The sequence below is a fragment of the Crinia signifera genome, chromosome 4, assembly GCF_055691185.1.
Source record: "Crinia signifera chromosome 4, ASM5569118v1, whole genome shotgun sequence".
NCBI lineage: Eukaryota > Metazoa > Chordata > Amphibia > Anura > Myobatrachidae > Crinia > Crinia signifera.
Genome location: NC_139220.1, coordinates 46,156,762 through 46,168,921, shown reverse-complemented (window position 1 = coordinate 46,168,921; position 12,160 = coordinate 46,156,762). Strand labels below are relative to the sequence as shown.

Below are 12,160 nucleotides of genomic sequence, written 5' to 3'. Positions count from 1 at the left end.
TAAAACGAACTTCACTTTTGTTAAGCAGCAGACGTTGAGTTAAGGAAACTAAAACTGTAAGTGGCTTCCATCCAAAGTAATTAAATACAAAACACATCTTGGAAGGAGGGGACCCGAGGCCTTCTCTTCCTTTCCCATGTAAAGATCAGACCTCGCTCTGTGCCATACCCAGGGTCCCGGTGACCTCAGTGCAGAGAAGGAATTTACATCCAGATGTGGAGGACTGGTTGGGGGGAGGCAGGAGGACCTCGTTAGCATAAAACTTTCTGTGATTGATATGGATGTGATATTGGAGGATACACGGCAAAGTTGGAGGGCGGGTGCTGTCCATGTGGGTTGGTTAGGGCCTCTTGGAAGGAAATCGTGTGGAGATCTTTTTTTGAGGGGGGGGGGGGGTAGGAAGGAGCAGCCTGTGATGGCAGTTCCTTGGCACCTCTACAGCTTCAAGTCTCAAGGAATTAGGTTTGCGTGACAGCAAATAAATCACGCTGCATACTGGAAAAGCGGGCTCCTGAGCATATGGATTCTGACCCCGTTCTGGGAGAACAGTAAACCCTCCAACACCGTGGGAGACCCACAAAAAACTGTGGAGGTTTTGTAATGTGTAAGCACATTTCGGTATATGAACCAGAAGGGAAGAATGCCTTGCGGGAAACCTCTGACTGGAAGGATGATAAATTATCAGCAATACACCAGGCTTCATTACACTGGGCCATATCCGTTCAATATATTACAGTTTATCCCAAGCAGAACAGAGACCTCCACAACCACTGCCGCTTCTCCCTACATCATTACATAATGCTACATGGAGAACACAAGCAGGTTTACCATCATAGGGCAAGTGGTGAGAGCAGCCATTAGTGCGGCAAGAGGCACTGGTACCTCTTTTCTGCATCACTATTTTACATCTGCTGGGCTTTTAGCATTGCCCCTTTTCATTTAACCCCAGGATGTTATGATCAATAAACCTACTGAAAGCGATGTGTACAGTCTATTACTTACCATATCACAGGGCAATAACTAGCTCTAGAACGGTTTTAATTTGTTAACCAATATGGAAAATCTTTGCTACACATGACTCCTGTATAGTCACACGTTTCCCCACATATACTACACAACAGCCCATGTATCTTGCTGTGCACTTGGGAACAATGGTCACTCATAGTGCTGCTTATATGCGGGTCTGTAGGAAGAGATTCTAGACTCGATAGCACATGCAGTAAATACCACGGAGGAAACTGGGTTAAAGTCCCAGGCATAGTGGTGGATATTGATCACGACAATCTGACATTTGCCGTGGCTCTTTCATGCTATTGTCCATATAAGAATGGGACAATGTCATGTGACCACCACAATGACAAGGGCAAGCATAGCCTCTATTTAGGCTTATTAATACCCCGTTCTCACTACCGCAAAAATCTGGGTTTTTGCCAGGGCAAGCAGTAATTTCCTTTGTCCTGTCTCATGCCGTGTTCACACTGCGAGTGTGAACAACACGGCTTTTACCCAGGATTTTAATGCCGGGGACTGAAGCGCCAGACCCCCATTCTCACTGTAAGGCAAAAGTTCTACCAGGGAATTCGCCTTTTAACACGGCTTTTTTTGCAGTGTGAACGGGTCAACCTGTGTCTGCAGTAGCATAACTACAGAGGGTGCAGGGGATGCAACTGCTACAGGGCCCGGCCGCTTGGGGGCCCCCGAAGGCTAGCAAGCAGTCCCCTGCACCCTCTTGATTTTTCATTTTTTTTTTTAATAGTTCAGATCGGGCAGTGGTTGTGCAGCGAAGCACTGCTGTCCCGTGTCCTCCTTCAGCGTTTGAAGCTGGAGACCCGGCGCCACAGCCGAACAAGATATAATGCTATTGCTATTGCCCGTGGTGCTGAAAGCTCAGCTCCACAGAGGAGACCTGATTTCTGCCGCTGCACAGGAGACCTGCTTCCCGCCGCTATATAGGGGAACAGATCCGGCGCACATAAAAGTCAGCGGCACACAGGAGTCTGACGTGCTCTCTCCCCCCCACCCTCTCTCACATACTGTCTCTCCCATGCTCTCTCCCCCACTACCTCTCCCACCTACTGTCTCCACTTCTCACCCCTCCCTCTCTCGCGACAGTGATGGGGGGACCCCTTCCAAATTGTTGCCATGGCACCCACAAAGTTCTAGTTATGCCCCTGCGTGTCTGCATACCCGGATCTCAAACACGGCTAAAAAGAAGGGTTTTACCTGTGTATGAGATCCGGGTATGCAGACACTGGTTAAGCCGTTCACACTGCAAAAAATAAAAAAAGTGTTAAAAGTCAAATTCCTGGGTCGACATGCTAGACCCGGCAATTTGTCTTGCAGTGAGAATGTGGTATTAGTGTGAACTGGGGTGTTAGTGAAATTCCCGGGTGTAATGCCCCGGGAATTACACACAGGTTTTTTGCACGGTTATTCCTGGGTAATACACGGGTGTGTGGTAGTGTGAACAGGCTAGACACGGGTTTTTCTCACAAGATGCAAAAAATCAAAGCTGCTTTTTAAACAGCCAATCAAAGCTGCTCTTAGATTCCACACACTTGTTGGCAGGCAGACCAGGGGAAGCAGTGTGAACAGGGCAGACACAGGAATTTCCCGGGTCTAAGTTGCAGTATGAATGGGGTCTGTATAGCTGAGATGATCTGTGCCCCGCCAAAATCCTGGCAACAAAAACCCAGGTTTTTGCATTGGCGGCAATTAGAACGTGGTATAAGTTTGCCCTTTGCAGGTCCATGGAATAAAGATGGAAGGCTAATTGTATTAAAATAATAACCTTTAACCAGCTCATATCCCAAAAGTAGCATATAGTCCATGCTTATTTGTCTTTTTAAATTAAGTTTTTTTTTTTTCTTTTTAATAGCAAAACAGAGGTGCAGGCACAAAAAACAAGCTAAACGGGTATGGATCATAGGAGAGACAAGCATTACGTCTAAAAGCATCAGGTCGACCGCGGAAAGTCATCATGCCTGAAGGTAAACATGGTTTATGTCGACATGGGTCATTAGGTTGACACAAGCATTAGGTCGACATGGGGAATGTTGACATGGTTTTTTCAAATGTCAAAACAAGTCGAAATGGACACTAAAAAAAGTGCACCTGGCCCGCTCGCCATGCTACGCTTGGCACACTTTTATTCTCCCACCACACCCTAGTGCAGTGGTAGCCAACTCAGTCCTCGAGAGCTACCAACAGTTAACGTTTTCCAGGTCTCAGAATCACATGTGAAGTAATTAGTGCCACCTGTGCGTCTTTGAAAATGTGTCAGTCAGTAATGCGTGCACCTGTCTACCTGCGAGGTGAGCTGGAAAACGGGAACTGTTGGTAGCTCTCGAGGACTGGAGTTGGCTACCCCTGCCCTAGTGCATGGTAGGGCTTGAAATACCCCATGTCGACCTAATGTCCATGTCGACCTAATGCTTATCAATCTAGTCGCCGTATCCCAGCTTAACACAGTAGAGAAAGCTTGCAGTCAAGAGAACAATATTGAAGACCTTTAAATGTAGTACAACACATTTCAGTTGGTTAAATAAAAAATAAAATAAAAAAACAACAAGAGGAATTTGAACAAGGACCAAAAAAAGAAGTAATAGGAGAGAGGAATAGGAGACGAGAGGGTGGAAGGCAAAGAGATGGGCAGCTTTAGTGAGGATAAGAAAGAGGTTGGCAGGAATTGCTGGAAAGTCCATAACTTAGGAGGGGAACAATGTGCCTCAAAATCAGCTGGAGGATGAGCTGATAGTGGCCACATTGTGAGAAAGCCACAAAGCCAAATAGTGGCAAATGTATCAGAGTGCACCTACAGAACGCTGGTTATGCACCCAAGGTGATAGGGTAGGGATGGGGAACCTTTGGCACTCCCGCTGTTGAACTACAAATCCCAGCATGCCATGCAATGGTTTGAGCATGGCTAAACAGCAAATCAGGGCATGCTGGGATATTTAGTTCAACTACCAGAGTAGAGTGTATCTGGTGCATGCACTAAAATGACAGCTAGAAGCTGATTAACTGCAATGGCCAGCTTCGCCACATGTCCTCTTTAGCATGTTTGATACATCCCCACTGCAGTGCCATGTTTTCTGCACTGCAGAACAAGTGATTTGCTGTCAGCCGGCACCTAAAATGGATCGCCCCCTTTTCTATCAAGGGAGATTAGGATAAAATGCATTAAAAAAGCAGCCATCTCTGCCCTTCTTAAGAGGATCATGAAAGTAAGTTGGTTTTCACGTAAAGAACAAATCAAACCACTGACTATGCAACTCCAAAACCGCCTAATGAGTTCCAGAATTCATAAAATGCAGGTGGACATCCGCTCTGACACAGAGCCAAGTTCACAGCCTAAAACTGTGCCGTGCAATTACTGAAAGTGTCACCTGGCATTTCTTGTTCTGAGCAGCAAATCTTTAAGCGTCTTCTAGTTTCATGTAGCAGCAGCTTAGAGATCCCATACATGTGTTTTAGAAAGCTTTAGGTGTAGTTACCAACTTTAAATGCTGTTAATTTCCCTTTATTGGAGCTGGAATCAGAAATCTGATCATTCTTTGTTATAAAAAAAATAAAATAAATGAGCAAACTGCAGGAGACATTCAGTTGTCGGAGTAATTACAGAAGCATACACAAGAGGGCGCCACTAAGCACAGACCAATGTTGCTAGACAGAATGAATGAGCACAGATTATGTATATCACACTTCTGTTCCCGGCAGGATCCGGACCCTAGGTCAACACCCTATGGTCGACAGTGTGTAAGTCGACACCTATGAATAGTCCATGGTCATCAGGGTCCAAAGGTCGACACAAGCTTTAGGTTGACCATGGGAAGGTCGACATGTGCAGACAGGCGGTATTTCTTGTCCTACCATCCTCTAGGGCAGGCATGTCCAACGTTGGCCCTCCAGATGTTTTGAAACTACACATCACAGCATGCTTTGCAATAGTTTTAGCATTCTCTAATATCAACACTGTGGCAAAGCATGCTGGGATGTGTAGTTTCACAACATCTGGAGGGCCAACGTTGGACATGCCTGCTCTAGGGCATGGGAGGAGAATAAAACCATTCTCAAAGCATGACGAGCGTAGCGAGCCATGCAAGGGGACGTGGCGCACCTTTTTAGTGTCCTTGTCGACATTTGGGTCAAACAAGTGAAAAACTAGTGTTGACCTTTTGACTGTCAACCTAAAGCTTGTCGGCCTTTAGACCCTGTTCACCATGGGTATATTGACCATTAATAGGTGTGTGTGATTTTACTGTGTGACATTTATTAAAACTTGCTTCACTATATGTGAAACCTTTATTTACATCCATGGAGCAGGTGAGGTTTGGATTTGCCCAGTGAATTGCGCAAGCGCTGGTTAAGTGTATACCATTCCTGTCTCTGTATCTATGCCCTTGGTGAAGGGAGAAGGACCTTCACAGGTTATCCCTGACCAGCAGCCTGCATGTGCACAATTTGATCATCTTCTTTCCGGCCTACCTTGTGTGTTATACCACCCACTACACTCTTACACAGCGTTTCCAATGCTGACATCTGGTGGGAAGAAGGTGCAACTGCATCAATTCCATAGAGTTAGAGGCTTAGGAAAAGCAACTGCAAACATTCTAGTCAAAGTCAGTCATTGGGGTGGAAGATCCTTCACTACCCTATTGTATGGTGGGCACTGTCCAGATTGGGTCCCACCAAGCCCATGAGGCATGTGAGCAGTCATGCCTCAAGCGTAGGACGAGTTTAATTTCTTAAACTCGTCCTACGCTTGAGGCATGACTGCTCACTGAATTGATATCAATGGCATAGGTGTGTTCTGCCTGCATACATTTCTTGTGACCATGAAGTTCCTCTGCCTCTTCTCTGCCCCTTGGACCTCCCTCTATCTGTGCAAGTTACCTGCAGCATCTGTTGCTTGCAGCCTTACTTCCTTGCCATGCCTTTGTGTACCTGCAGGGTGTAGGACTAATATTACAATCTGCCCACACTACTACACTTCTTCTTATGTATAGCGTTCACTACTTTCTATTGTCAGATTAAATAAATGTAACAGAACAAGTAAAGCCACATGACATTATTAAATATGGTATGCTGGGTATTATTGAACTTAATAACGTATCTAAAATTACTGCAGTGTTTTGACTTAATAAATTCCACAATGCTCTCTTCCATTCCTTGGCAACAGGTGTGGAATTATCTGTCAACATGAGAATATCAACAATGTTTTAATGTTAGCGTTCATTATGTAGACACTGAAAAATTGTCAACATGTTAAAATGTCAACATGTCATCCTTGGTGGCCTACCGGGAATTTATCCACTCCTGGCTGCTGCAGTCGGCTTCCGGGTCCCAGTGGTCATGTGACCATTACCTCCAGGTCAGACCTCCAGTCCTCCAGCATGTCGGTATTAGTCCCCTATACCTAACCTCTACCTCTAGTGTCTAAAACTAAGGTCCCCATATTGCCAGATCCTCCTGCAGCATAACCATAATGCCAACATCCGTTCTACATGGCACACACAGCCTGGCAGCAACTTGGTTCATATAAATGCATGGTGTGGATTGGTAAACGCAAGGTTGGACTTCGTGATATATGTGCAGTGACCGTAGATTCAGCTTTTTGGTCTGAATCAGGACACTGCTATACATGAGGCAGGAGTCTTGCTGTATGATGTGCTGGTAATGAAATGCTTTGACAGAAAGAGAACACTAGAATGGAATGTCAGGTTAATAGTGGAAAATTTATATTATTATGAAGGGCTCATATCTCTCTAAAGCTGGGCATACACTATACAGTTATCTAGCAGACCACCTGTCCAATCTGGCTGGAATGAAAATATGGCACGTATGGGAGCCAATGACAATCTACCATTTGCTCCCAAACATTGGCAAGTGGACAAAAATGGTCATTTAGACACACTGGTTAAATCATGGATTGCCATTTGCTCCCATTCATTACCATATTTTTATTCTAAACAGCCAGACTGGACAGATGGTCTGCTAGTTAAGCTAGGCATACAATACGCGGTTATGTCATAAGTTCTTAAACTCGGTCCTCAGGAACCCAAACAGTTCATGGTTTCCAGGTCTCCTCACCTAATCACATAATTAGCACCAACTGTGGATCTTCTAATCCCTTGAGTAGTGGGTTTTCCTGGGGTAGGAGAAACCTACCAGGACAGATTTGTCCTGCCCCAAAGATACTCACCACAGAAGGGACAGAAGCTGCTCTCTGCAGCTGCTCCTGCTCCCCTGGGGCTGCTACTTATGGCTTTGGCTGTTTGCCGCCGCTCGGGAAGTTCATCGATACTCGGGGTGGCTCGGGAGAGCTCAGGCGCTGACAGGAAGGATAGGTGGCTGGGAGTGATCAATGTGAGCACTGTGGTGATGGGTGGGGGTTTGAGCGACGAGTGGGGCGCACCTGAGTTGTCAAATGGTGTGCGCCAGACAATAAACAACTGAAACGTTGTCCTAGCAGTGCTGTCACCTGCCTATTCTTTTTGGATACAATCTGAGTGCCGCACCCCTGTTCTATATATTACCCTTTTCGTGAAGACATCAGATAAAGACAAAATTGGTCGTTTGGAGTGCGGGACCCCTGCAACACAAACACACATACATAGACTAACAGTCCAGGTTTTAGTGCTGTCCATGTCTAAGAACAAATCAGTGCCTCAGTTATATTAGGTTACCCATCTGTGCTAAAGACTGGATATCACTATAATATACACTGTGTGTTGAGGAATGCCTTCTCAAAGACACGGTTTCCCAATTGGGGGGAGGGGGGGCGGGGGAGATGGACGGACCGAGATCACTGGATCTTGACAAATTCTAATCCTAGACCGCAAACATTGTTTTTATAACTAAGGTTTACGTTTCAGGTCCCAAATCGTGCAGACCCTGTAAAGCGATTTAATGTCTATTTCTTCAGCTGAAATGGCACACTGCAGTCGCGTACATACACACCGCACGTTAAAAGTTTAGTCTAGCCTGCCAAATCTGTAATTACAACTCTAATTGCATAATAATTGTAGATCATTACCGCGCAGCCTGTAGTGTCAGACACACGCATACTTCGGGCAATATGAAGCGGTGATCAAACTGCCTATATCAACTGTTCCCAAGTCCTTTCCCTGACCCAAATCTCTGTAATTGGGCTCAATGCAAAATAAATAAATGGAGCGTACTGCAGAGACGTCTATAATACGCAAAGTAAACATTTACCTCTATTGCTTAATGCTCTGCTGAAATCCTTTCCATGGTAACGTCAGCCCTGACAAGGAAAAGGCTATTGACTGACAGAGAATGGAGGGTGACATTTCCATACAGGATATAAACCACATAACCTTCTACATAAAACCAAAGCCAATAGGATTATTAGTCATATACTATAGTGTACCTGTTGCTTGTATTGTATTATTGCCTTCTCGCAGAGGCAGCAGCTATATTGAGAAATCAGCCTGCTAATTTATTACAAACTAGCGAGATCAATGAGACAGGAAGGGGTAGATGTAGGAAGCACGGAGAGTGGAGAAATGTACCATGGCGACTAATCACCTGCTACATATAATTTTATAGAATGCACTTCAAAGCGGATGCTCCATACTTTCTACTGAATGGAGGATAGGCCACAAAACGTGTGTTGGAAATAGTTATAACTATGGGGGCATTAAATTCACAGGAGCAATTACATTTTTTCCATGCACCCATCGCCTATCGTAGAGCTCACGCCCACAGTGCAGCTGATTTGCCGTCTAAGGCAGCTTCTCCAGTCTTAAGTGACCAGAAAGACGCCCAAAGCATTTTTTTGGGTACTTGTGTAGTTTCACGGCGGCAGTTACGTAGTCCGCGTAGTGTCACTGTCAGAATCAGTGTCGTGTTCCCGCAGCCAGTGTAGTCAGCCTCATGTTCTTGCGGCCAGCGTAGTCAGCGTCCCTGTCAGTATCAGCCTCATGTTACGTTCGCGGCTAGCCGGAGCTTATGTAGTTAGCGTAGTCAGTGAGCATTATGCAGTTAGCATAGTCAGTCAGAGCTTATTACATTATGTGTGGGAACCATTGACCATTTTTAACCTGCCTGACATGACCGGTGTGAATGTGTTCCCGAAACACCCCCACTATCCACGCCAGCCTGAAGCGCGGCAAACTTAGCTAGCCCCGCTATCCACGTCGGCGTGTAGTTGAATTTATAAAGTGTGGCGAGCGCAAGAAGCCCAAAGCGTGGTGAGTCCCGTGAGGGGACACAGATTACTTGCCGTATAATCCGTGTCCCCTTGCGGGGACACTTTATAAAATCAATTCCACGCCGACATGGATAGCGGGGGTATGAACAGGTCCATAGGACGTGTACCTCGCTGCGCTCACCTCACTTCGGGCCGACGTTGATAGTGGGGGTTTGAAATGGAAGCATTTGCCAGTATGCAATATGGAGCACTGACAAATGCATCCTTTACGAATTACAGAGACGCACAAGCGTATGAAATGCTCATGCGTCTCAGGCAGATGGAGCGCCTCTCCGCCGGCGCCCGCATGATCTCCTCTCTGCCGGTGTCCGCCAGCGTAGGGGATCTGGCGGTTACCGGCGCTGTGTGAGAGGCGCTCACTAGCCTTGCCGTGGACAGTACGGTGACTACACTGCCTGACGGGGACACTACGCTGACTACACAGGGCTGCCGCTGGAACACTATGCTAACTACGCTAGGCTGCCGTTGGGTTACGCTGACAGCGTAGCATAGCCTGCCGCTGTGAAACTACACAAGTAACTTTTTTTGTTTTTACTCCTTTCAACAGCACCTCAACCTAGGTCCCTGCCACCCTAATAATTATTTCAGTGCCCTCTCCCCTGATGCAACTGTCTTTATTTACCATGTACTTGTCCTAAACGATATTTAAAATAATTAGCACCTAAAGTCGGGATGAGCAGCTGAAGGTCTAGGGCACATATTCAATTGTTTAATCACGCCCAATCTCCTATCTAATTTGAGGAAGGTCATGGGGAGATATTCAATCGATAGTATTTATCACATTTCATGCACTCATGGTTGAGTTTAGCCGCACATAGCAGCTAAAACCAAACAAACTAACGGGCATGATATGAAACTTCCCACTTGAGCGCTTATACGATATTTCCTAGGGGCAGTGAGCTGAAATGATGTTAGCGTGCCCACCGACAGAATCAACTGAATACCGACGGGGGGAGCGCGTGAATGCTGGGATGGGTGGTAAGAATTGAACACCACCCTAGGAATTGATAGTGGCTCATGAGGGGAAAGGGGGGGGGGGGATCAATTGTTTTGTACGACCCCAGCGCCCATTTAAAGTGATCAGAAGTTATTCAACAGGTTTTGTTTTTTTTAAATCTGAGGAACATAGCCAGAATCAAGCACATAATTACATCAGAAGATCTGCTTATAGTCATACGTGCATTTCTATAAAATCACACCTAGACACCTGCAATGTCCTCAACCTTGCGCTCACAGCAAAATAATCCCATCGCTTGCAAATAATACAAAATGCAGCTGCCAGGCTGTTAACCAACTAGCCCTGTTGTAGCCACATAACCCCCATTCTATACTCCCTCCGCTGGCTGCCGGTAAGATGGTGAATAATTTTCAAGATTGAGTGAATGATTTTTATAGCCATGCATGACCAGGGTTCCAGGTACCAGAAGCAGCTTCTGATTCCTTACTTCATTATTGGGATTAGTAGATGAAGGACCATTCATAGTATCTAGAATCTGCCTGAATTCTTCTTGAGGTTGTGCTTTCAGCTGTGCTGCTCTGAATCTATGGACCTCACTGCCACGCATAGTGTAAGAAGCCCTTACTTTAGAATCCTTTCAAGATAAGCTCAAGACTTTCTCCCATGTTAAGCTTTTTTTTTGTAGTTTGTTGTAAAGGCAAATATAAAGCACATTGGGTGGAATTCAATTGTTATCACCATCCGATATCCTGTCAAAAGTGGCAGAAGATCGCAGAGGATATATTCAATTGATCTTGGATTTCGCACTGACTGCGCTCATTATTGTCGGCTAAACACAACTAAACAAACTGGCATAATGCAAAAAGTCCAGTTTTAGCACTGAACTGGGACACTCTTTGTTCCTTTCAGTGTGCCAACCCCTGGGTGTGTGCGATCTGAAATGCCAGTGCCAGCAGCCAATTGCACCCAACAGGAGCAACAATTGAATAGCTCAGTCAGGAATCCAAGTGGTAGCTGGCGGTGCAAGCAAATGAGTTCCCCACATTAAGTTCTAATGGAAAAAAATTGCTATATAAATCTTAAAATTTTGTCACTTTAAATGGGACAAGCCACCAACACTGCTACAAGCCACCAACACTGCTAATCTCATTCACTGTGAAATGGGGGCCCAAAAATAACTTTATATGTGTGCAACAATTCCCCTCTACGGGGCCTTGAGTGCCACTAACAAGTCCCAAACCATCAGTTCCAGTTATATGCAAAGAATGACACTAAAAATATTGGTTCTAGAAAGTAACATCTTGGCGAAAATCTCTGAAAAACATGAAATCATTTGTTGTGCAAATAGAGATGAACTGAAAACACCGGCTGAATAGGAACAGGGTCAATGTTCACAACAGACACACCCCAGAGAGGAAACCGTCTAGGCAGGGTGCTCACACCCAGATCCACCTACAAGCAGAAAAAAATAAAATGTTCTAGAAGAAACGAATAGTACACAAATCACAAATTAAGTTTTGTACTTCCCCATTGTGCAATACCTACTGCCTGCCCTGCCACCTTAATATTACGTAATTACGTAAACATGAGAAAATGGGGGCTTTTGCAGTTAGCACAAGCAGCAATATATATCATGGTGCAGAGTATGGTGACTATGGGATAGGCGATCGACAGTTATCGGATTGACCACTCCTGGTCGAAGGCATCTAGTTCGAAGTCTAAAAATAGTCGATGGGGTCTAGAGCAACAGTGATGGGAGTTAAACTCAAGCGGGAGATAGCGATGCAGTAGACAAACCCCACGTCAGCATGAGTTTTTCAGTGCCGAATGTAAGAGGGACCCGTGGACACTGTATATGTGCATGGTGTCTCCTTGCATTGCTCGCTGCATGCTTCGGGCACGGTGCCTCTCTACGGTCATCACACTATCAAAATCTAACTATGTCTACTTGGATAGTAAGGTAC

The 12,160-nt window shown here is 45.5% G+C and overlaps 1 protein-coding gene across 3 annotated transcripts in view; it reads right to left on the bottom strand.

Moving 5' to 3' along the window:
* Positions 1–12,160, bottom strand: part of CLINT1 (clathrin interactor 1) — an 81,023-nt gene that overhangs the window by 41,160 nt on the left and 27,703 nt on the right. The window lies entirely within an intron of this gene.